The following is a 7,758-nucleotide window of genomic DNA, read 5'->3' on the forward strand; positions in this document are numbered from 1 at the left end:
CCAGAAAAAGTTAAACATTAAATTACCATATGACCCCACAATTCCATTCTTAAGTATATATCTCAAAGAATTGAAAGCAGATACTCATATTATATATAAAAATAGTTATAGGAGCACTATTCATATGGCTGAAAGATGGAAACAGCTCAAATGTCCATCAATAGATGAATGGGTAAATCATGGTCTACACATACAATGGAATATTATTCAGTCATGAAAATGAATGGGGTCTTGATACATGCTGCAGTAATGATGAAGTGTGAAAGCATAATGATAAGGGAAATAAGACAGACACAACATATCACCTACTGTGTGATTCCATTTGCCTAACATACCCAGAATAGATAAATCTACAGAGAAAGAAGGTACATTGATGTTGCCCAACTCTAGGAAGAGGTTAATGAGGAAAAACTGCTTACTGAGTAAGGAATTTTACTTTGGAGGCATGAAATTATTCTTGAACTATATAGAGGTGGGAGCTGCACAACATTGCAAATGTATTAAATGCCACTGAATTGTCCACTTCAGAATGGCTAATTCATTTTATGTGAATTTCACCCCAATAAATGTTTTTAAAGGGCAACATGAGAGACCCTTGTGCTGATGGAATTTGTTCTGTATTTTGACAGTGGTGGTGGCTGTATGATCCTCCACATTGGATAACATTTTAAGAGCTAAATTCACATGTGCACAGTCACACACACATATGTACACATACACACTAAATTAGTACAAGTAAAACTGGGGAAATCTAAGTAAGACCTATGGATTTATCAGTATCAATGTCCTGGCTATGGTACTGCACTACAGTTCTAAGATGTAGCTTAAAATAAACTGGGTAAAGGGTGCATGGGGTCTCTCCATATTATTTCTAAATCTGCATGTGAATATACACTATCTTATAAGTTTCATCTTTTAAAAATTCCCCTTCCAAACATTCATGATCCACATCCCTGAGGACTGTTAAGAAACTCAGAAATGACCTGGCCACCATCTCTCTCACCATGAAAGGTGAAATAGATCTCCTATGAACAGGAAACTTTAAAAGATCTGTGATTTACCACCCATATGTTGATGTCTATTCATTTGATGCTGTCAAAGTTCTCCCAAATTGCCTAGTATTACATTTTTCTGTCTTCCCAGGGATTTCCTTGGCCTTAATACATAATTTCCTCTTTAAAAATCAAGTCTTTCAACACAGTTCAATATTACAGTTTCATGCTGCCCCATCTCAGTTTGAGCAACACCTCATCTCCCACATTCACACTTCGAGTTTGGAGAGGGGCAGAGGAATATCATGTCCTGACATCGTCTCAATTCCCCACCCAGGGAAAAATAAAGTAATGAGGTGCATCCATTTTTAGAAATAAGTCTTTTTAAAAAAATACCAGCAAAGGAAGGCTAGTCATTCACGGGCTGGTGCAGCCTGCCTGCCTTCCGCTCTGGTATGGAAAGACCACCCGTCTGGGAGTCAGGAGTTCAGCAATTAAATGTGTAGTGATTCCCTGGGAAGTTGTTTCCTCTCTCCTGACCTTGCTTTTCTCCTTTCTACTCTAGAAGTTAAATTAGTTCCTTTAAAAAATCCTTTCCAGTTTTATAATCATCTGATTCTTCTTGTGTGCTGTCATAAATCCTAGCTGTCACTCACTACATTAGTAGTTTAACTCCTGAGAGCCCCAGACAATAGTGTGTCCATTTCTACAATATAATATTCAATAAGTGAATGAATGAATGAATAACCAAGCTGCTGGGATTTTGATAGGGATTTATTAACCTATAGATCAATTTAAAGGGAACTGATATCCTACTATTGAGTCTTCTGACCCATGTACACATTTCTCCCTGTTTTTAGGTCTTCTTTAATTTCTCTTGGCAATGTTTTGTAGTCTTAGGGTATAAATCAAACTTTTTTCGTCAAATTTATCTCAAGGCATTTAATTTTTGTTATTCAAAGATATTTTTAATTTCTGATTGCTCATTGACAGTATATGGAGATGCAGTTCATTTTTGTATATTGATCTTGTATCCCACCCTCACTCAGTAGTTCTAGTGCTCATTGGGAGACTCCACAGGATATTCCAGGTTGATATGTTGTCTTCAAAAAAGGTAGCTTTACATCTTCCTTCCCAATCTAGATGTCATGTATTTCATTTTCTTGCTTTATTGCTCTAGATAGAATTAGCTACATCCAAGAAGCTTTCCCCTGTGGCCTCAGACAGGAATTTCCTTTCCAAACAGATACTTGGGGCTGTCTCCCTGAAGAGGTGGAGTTAAAGAGGCTCCTTTAAGTATGAGAATTTCACTGAGCGCTTCCTGCACAGGTGAAATGCTGACTCTAGCAATTCCTTCCATCTTCCAAAGCACCGAGGATAACAGAAAAGACAACATTTAAGGCACAGACACCCAGACTGACTCCAGCCTTGTGAAGACAGTTTAATTCAAGGAGTCAGAAAGGGTTGAAGTAACCCAGGTCATCAGCCTGAAGCAATATCCAAATGGGTTCCTTAATTCAGAATTGCATTAAGCTAACAATAAGATTGACTGTGTATAATTAAGCCCACACTTTAAAAAGGAACTTTTATAGTAGTCTATGCTGCTTTTCCAAGCTGGGGTTCAACTACACGGCTTTCCACAAAACAAAACTTCTGCACGCCTGGATTAGGAGGCAGCCCAAACCTGCGTGGCTGTGTTCTCCCCTGCCACAGCTTGAGGGCCTCTCCTTTGATCCTAATACAGGGATGATCCCTCCGTTTAAAAAGGCAAAGCCTGGCCATCCTAACCTGGCCCTGGAGCAGCACACAGCACATTCTGAGACCTAGGATTCCCCAAGCCTCCTCAAATGCAGACTGGCCTCTTCCAAAGTTTCCCGAAAAGGTTTCTAACCAGGAGGGGTGAGGAGTTTCCCTCAGCCTGGGCTGGGAGTTAACACCCTGCCTGGGTGTAGTGGGGCATCGCTCCACACCTGGCACTGGTTTTGCTCCGGGGGCGATCAGCTGCACCTGCTGCTCCGTGTTACTGCTGGTTACACAGCTTCCAGGCGCTCTCACCTGTCCCTCTAGTCAGGTGGGGCCAGGCAGATACTCTCCCCAGTGGGAGGGGCTGTGACTTAGCTCCTGGTGTGGTGTGGGCAAACTGGGGTCCTGGGCTGGCAATCCTCACTTGACCCAAATCAGGCAGATCTGTACCCGCTGAGCTCCTGGTCAGAGTGCACCCCGTGTTGGTTCTGCAGATGAGCAAAGCCACTGGTTGGGGTTACTACTTGGGCACCGCAGGCATGAACCCCATCTGCCAAGATCCGTGGGCTGGTTGTTGGGAGCCCCTCCCTCCTCTTGCTCACAGATTCCACTGCAGTCAGCCTAGGGGCTCCCACAAAGTGGCCCGTCATGCTGGTTGTCCCCCTCCACTCTCTTTCCCTCTGGGGGACCGGGGGGAGGGCCATCAGTCACCCCACGGCCACGTCTCTTACCCCCAGCGTGTCCTTGTCTCAGGGGTGCAGGGGCTGTGCAGCCTCACCCATGTTCTGGGATTCTCTCAGTGGCGCCTTGGTCTTGAACAGACCGTTAGTTGTTTCTGAGGTGGGGAGGTCGGGTTGGGGAGGCAAAGTCCCGAATGACCCACGTCACCATGCAGGTGGTGTCCCTCCTGAGCAGGTGCTTCCTGACTCACTGTCGTCCTCACCAGTCAGGCTCCCTAAGCTTAGCTTTTGCTCTTGCTCCGATTACCCGTAAGGCTTCCTCCGGCGCCTCCAGGGCTGTGCTGCAGGGCTCTGCTCTAGGAGGACGGCCGAGGCTCAGCACCCTGTTTCTGTAAGCAGGGGTTCACTCTGTGACCGTCCATCGGCACCATCCACCTTCTCAGCTTCTGCCGGGGCAGGAAGGCCTTTTTAAATCCCCATGGTCAGAAGAATCACTTCTGGTTGTAGCATGAAACATAAACCTTTCAGCTTCCTGTTGATCACCATTGGGCGTCTCCTGTGGCCACACACGTAGACAATTATGGTCTAATCATTTCATGCTTAATACAGAGTAATCTACACTACAACTTCCATAGACCATTGGAACAAAAACACGTATGTCCACTGTCTTTGCTCGTTTCTATTGAAAATGCACAGAGGCTGTTCTCTTTTTATAGATCAGAAAGATAAGGGGGAAGGAACTTCAGCAGGTTGCCTAATATCACAGTCTCAGTGTCTCCACCACGAAGTGGGAGTGACCTACCTGGCCGGGGTGGGCTAATCGTGCAGGCAGAGCGGCTCTCCCAGCGGCCGCAGGCAGGGAGGGCTCAGAACCCTGTTACTGCTGTTACTAGCATGGCTGTCCCCCAGCCTGCGGGGCCAGGCGGGGCAGAGGAGCAGAGGAAAGACCCTGACTCAGCACCGCTTCCTCCAGCCACACCGACATCCGCCTCTCTCCGTCAGTGGACCCACACTTGGGGGTTGGACCCCTTGGGGTTTTTGGGAACTTGGCAGGGTGTGTGGGGTTACTGATAGGATGGGTAGCCCTTTTGTGGTACAAGAAGGGTCTTGAACGTCCTGTTAGACACTCAGGCGATAGACCCGTTTATTATTTGAACATTGCATCATTTTATATCTAAACACAAGTATATTTACCCAGTTTTGTACACACTGAATTTTCAAATGCAGCAATCATGTGAATAAGAGGAAAGAGTTGCTTCTTTTCCAAGCATTGCCCTTCTTTGGGTAAAATCCTATCACAAATGGCAATGCCCTTCGAGATGTTTGAGTCGTCTCCAGTGCACACCTGGGTTCATCTGCTTTGGGGGCTGTCCCAGGGACCCCAGGAGTAGGTACATAATCTGCAGAAGCATTCCTCCATAGCCCTCACTTCAAATGTCAGACATAAAGAAAATCTTCAGGGAAATCATTGTTCCCTTTCTCTTCACCCGCAATTACTCATTTGAAGCAGGTGCAAACATCTGATAGCATCATAGTTTCTAATAGAGTCAGGCCTGACCATTTACATATTACAACATTGCATCTTATCATAAGATCGCTTTCCTTTTATTTCTCCTTTTTACTATAGACATTATGGTCGGGGCTCTATTAACTTTTTAAAAATCACATGCACAGGTGGGTCATCCTCTCTTTGAATTCCATTCCAGTACAGTTAAGGGAGCGTCACAAAGTATCTTCTAAGAAGGGGCTGTGGGGTCTGACAGTATAAGAAGCGCTACTCTGTATCCCTGACTCGCCCACCCAAGTCTTCTCTCTGTAAGAAAGCCCCTTTAATGAAGGTGGGATCCTGCTGTGACAGGGATTAACTGCCTTGGGTTTGAGGAGATAAAGTGATCTAGACCCACATTAAATATTTAGCTGGATTAGAGCAGCTACAGGTAGCTGATGACATCACATTCCGTCAGCCAGGTGTCAGGACGTCAGCTCTCAAGCAGAAGGGGGACAGGTCAGCAAGGTCTCTGGTCTCTCATTATGGCTGAATATCAAACTAGAAAGGTCGAACTATCATTCCTGCAGGGAAAGGAGAATCATCATCCAAACATCACGTGGTAAGCAGTTGTGCCCGTGGGCATGACCCTTCCCTCCCGGCCATCCAGTTGATGCTGCGGATTGAAGTGCAGAGAGGCCAAGTGAGCGAATGCATGCCAGGTACCCAAATGCCAAAGCCCGGCAGGGCGGGGGCGAGAGCCGCAGACGCATCTGCAAACGCCGCTCCCAGGGGAAACCAAAGCCACGCGAGCTGTGCAGAGTAGGGAGTGCGCCCCCCTGGCGCCGGGTCTGAGCCCACCCCCTTACCTGGATGACCAGGCTGCCAATCCTGCCCTGAAGAGAGGCAGAGCCATTCCCCAGGAAGGAGGCCCCCATCACTAGCCACAGCAGGCCAACCCCAGCACACCCCCGGGCAGCCTTCCCGGTCTGCATCTCATTTTCATCTCTCAAAATCCTCTCTCCCAGGACCCATGGACTCAGGATTTGCCAGTTAATTTATGCAGCAGGTGTATCCGGGGTAGCTACTCTTTCCAGGAGCTGGAGGTAGGTGGTGAGCAAAGCAGACTTGGTGTCTGCTCTCATGGAAGTCAACTGGCAGAGAGCAGATGTTGAAGGGAGAAACAGTCACGTGAACAATGTGCGACTATAACAGGACGTGAGCACCCTGACAGCTGGAGGGGGACCAATGCACCAAGAAAGGTTCCCACAGAAAGCAACACCCTCGCTAGCTGTGGGTTGGGAGGAGTTCACTGGGAGAAACTGAAGGGCAGCAGGTGGTGGAGAGTGACCCAGGGGGAGGAGCAGCATGTGCAAAGGCCCTGTCGGGGGGGCAGCCCCAGAATCCACCTTCCCACAACCAGACGGAGGAATGAGGAGCGTGGGGATGGGAAGGTGAGATGCAGGGTCCTGACCACATGGGCCTGTAGTCAGGACAGGGCCCTTCAAGAGGGACAAAAAGCTGTGCAAGGAGGTTGCACAGGAGGGTGGATGGGGGTGGGAGACCTGGGTAGTTTCCCACTGCGAAGCCTGGAGAAGGATAAGTAAGGGGCCAGAGACAGCTGGGAGGTCAGTCAGGAAGCTGTGGCCCCAGCGGCCTAGCACGTGGGTGTGATCTGGGAGACGGAGGTGAGTGCAGAGACTCAATGTATTCAAGAGGGAAAACCTGCCAGGCCTCCAGTCTGACAAGCGAATTCTCAGTGAAACGTGATGATTCAGGGTTCAGTTGCTCCCTCTCCAACCCGTGGGCTCTCAAAGGTCCACCTCCAGTAATGCCTCTTGTTCCTCCCTCACAGATGACCAGCGAGCCTCTGGCCAGGTAATTCTGGTGAAGAGGTGGACAGTCACTGCTTCTGGAAAGTTCCGACTGTAGGAAACATCTTCCTCACTGTGAGCTGAGCTCTCCTGCCCATTTCTTGGGCCTTCTGCTGTCTTCAGATGTTGAGGAGAATTGATGTACCATTCTCCCCACCCACTCCCACCTCCCACAAGTCTGCTGTGGAAAGAGCATAAACCTTGGGGTCCCCTTACTAATGGATGGCCTTGGGCAGACCGCACACCATGTCTGAGCCTGGAGCCTTCATACGTAAGCCTGGAGGGGCGGCCGGCACCTGGAGGACAGAGGAGACAAGGGGCTGGCACGGATGACAGGAGCCCCACATCTACTATCCCCGAGCGTGGCTCAGTTGCAGAATGTGCATAAAAGGAGAGTTCCTGTGGCCAGGATTCTCACCTGGCCCTGGTTGACTAGCTCACTGCACACCTGTGGGCAATACATGGCTGTTGACTCTGTAAACAGAGCTCCGCCCAGTGCACTGCATGCAATACAGTGGCAGGGCTGCAAGGCTGCAGGAGAGCAGAGCAGAGGATGGAGTGGTGGCAGCGCCAAGGACAGAGGACAGGAGGACGGCTGTGCAGACAGAGGGGCCCAGAGGCAGAGACCGGCTTGCTGCCTGCAGACTCACTCTGGGTGAACAGGATTCTAGTGACTGACCTGCCACCTGGAAATAAAGTTGGGTATAACCGTTTCACCCCAAGAACATGTTGTTGTCAATTTCTTTGGTCACATTGAATCCATAGCGAACTTGCCTGGGGCTGAAACCCATTGGCAAGACACAGGACCTTGAGCATAGCTCACCCTCAACCTTAAGGAACATCATCAAAGTCTTCGTGTACAGGGAAAATTCCCCAGCATGTGACAGGTGTTAGGAACAGCAGTGGGGACACAGAGAAGCCAGCCGAACCCAGGGAAGACCAAGGGCATGTGAGGAGGGGCAGCTGGGAGGGCACTCAGGCGG

The sequence above is a fragment of the Manis pentadactyla genome, chromosome 8 (assembly GCF_030020395.1).
Source record: "Manis pentadactyla isolate mManPen7 chromosome 8, mManPen7.hap1, whole genome shotgun sequence".
Classification (NCBI taxonomy): Eukaryota; Metazoa; Chordata; class Mammalia; order Pholidota; family Manidae; genus Manis; species Manis pentadactyla.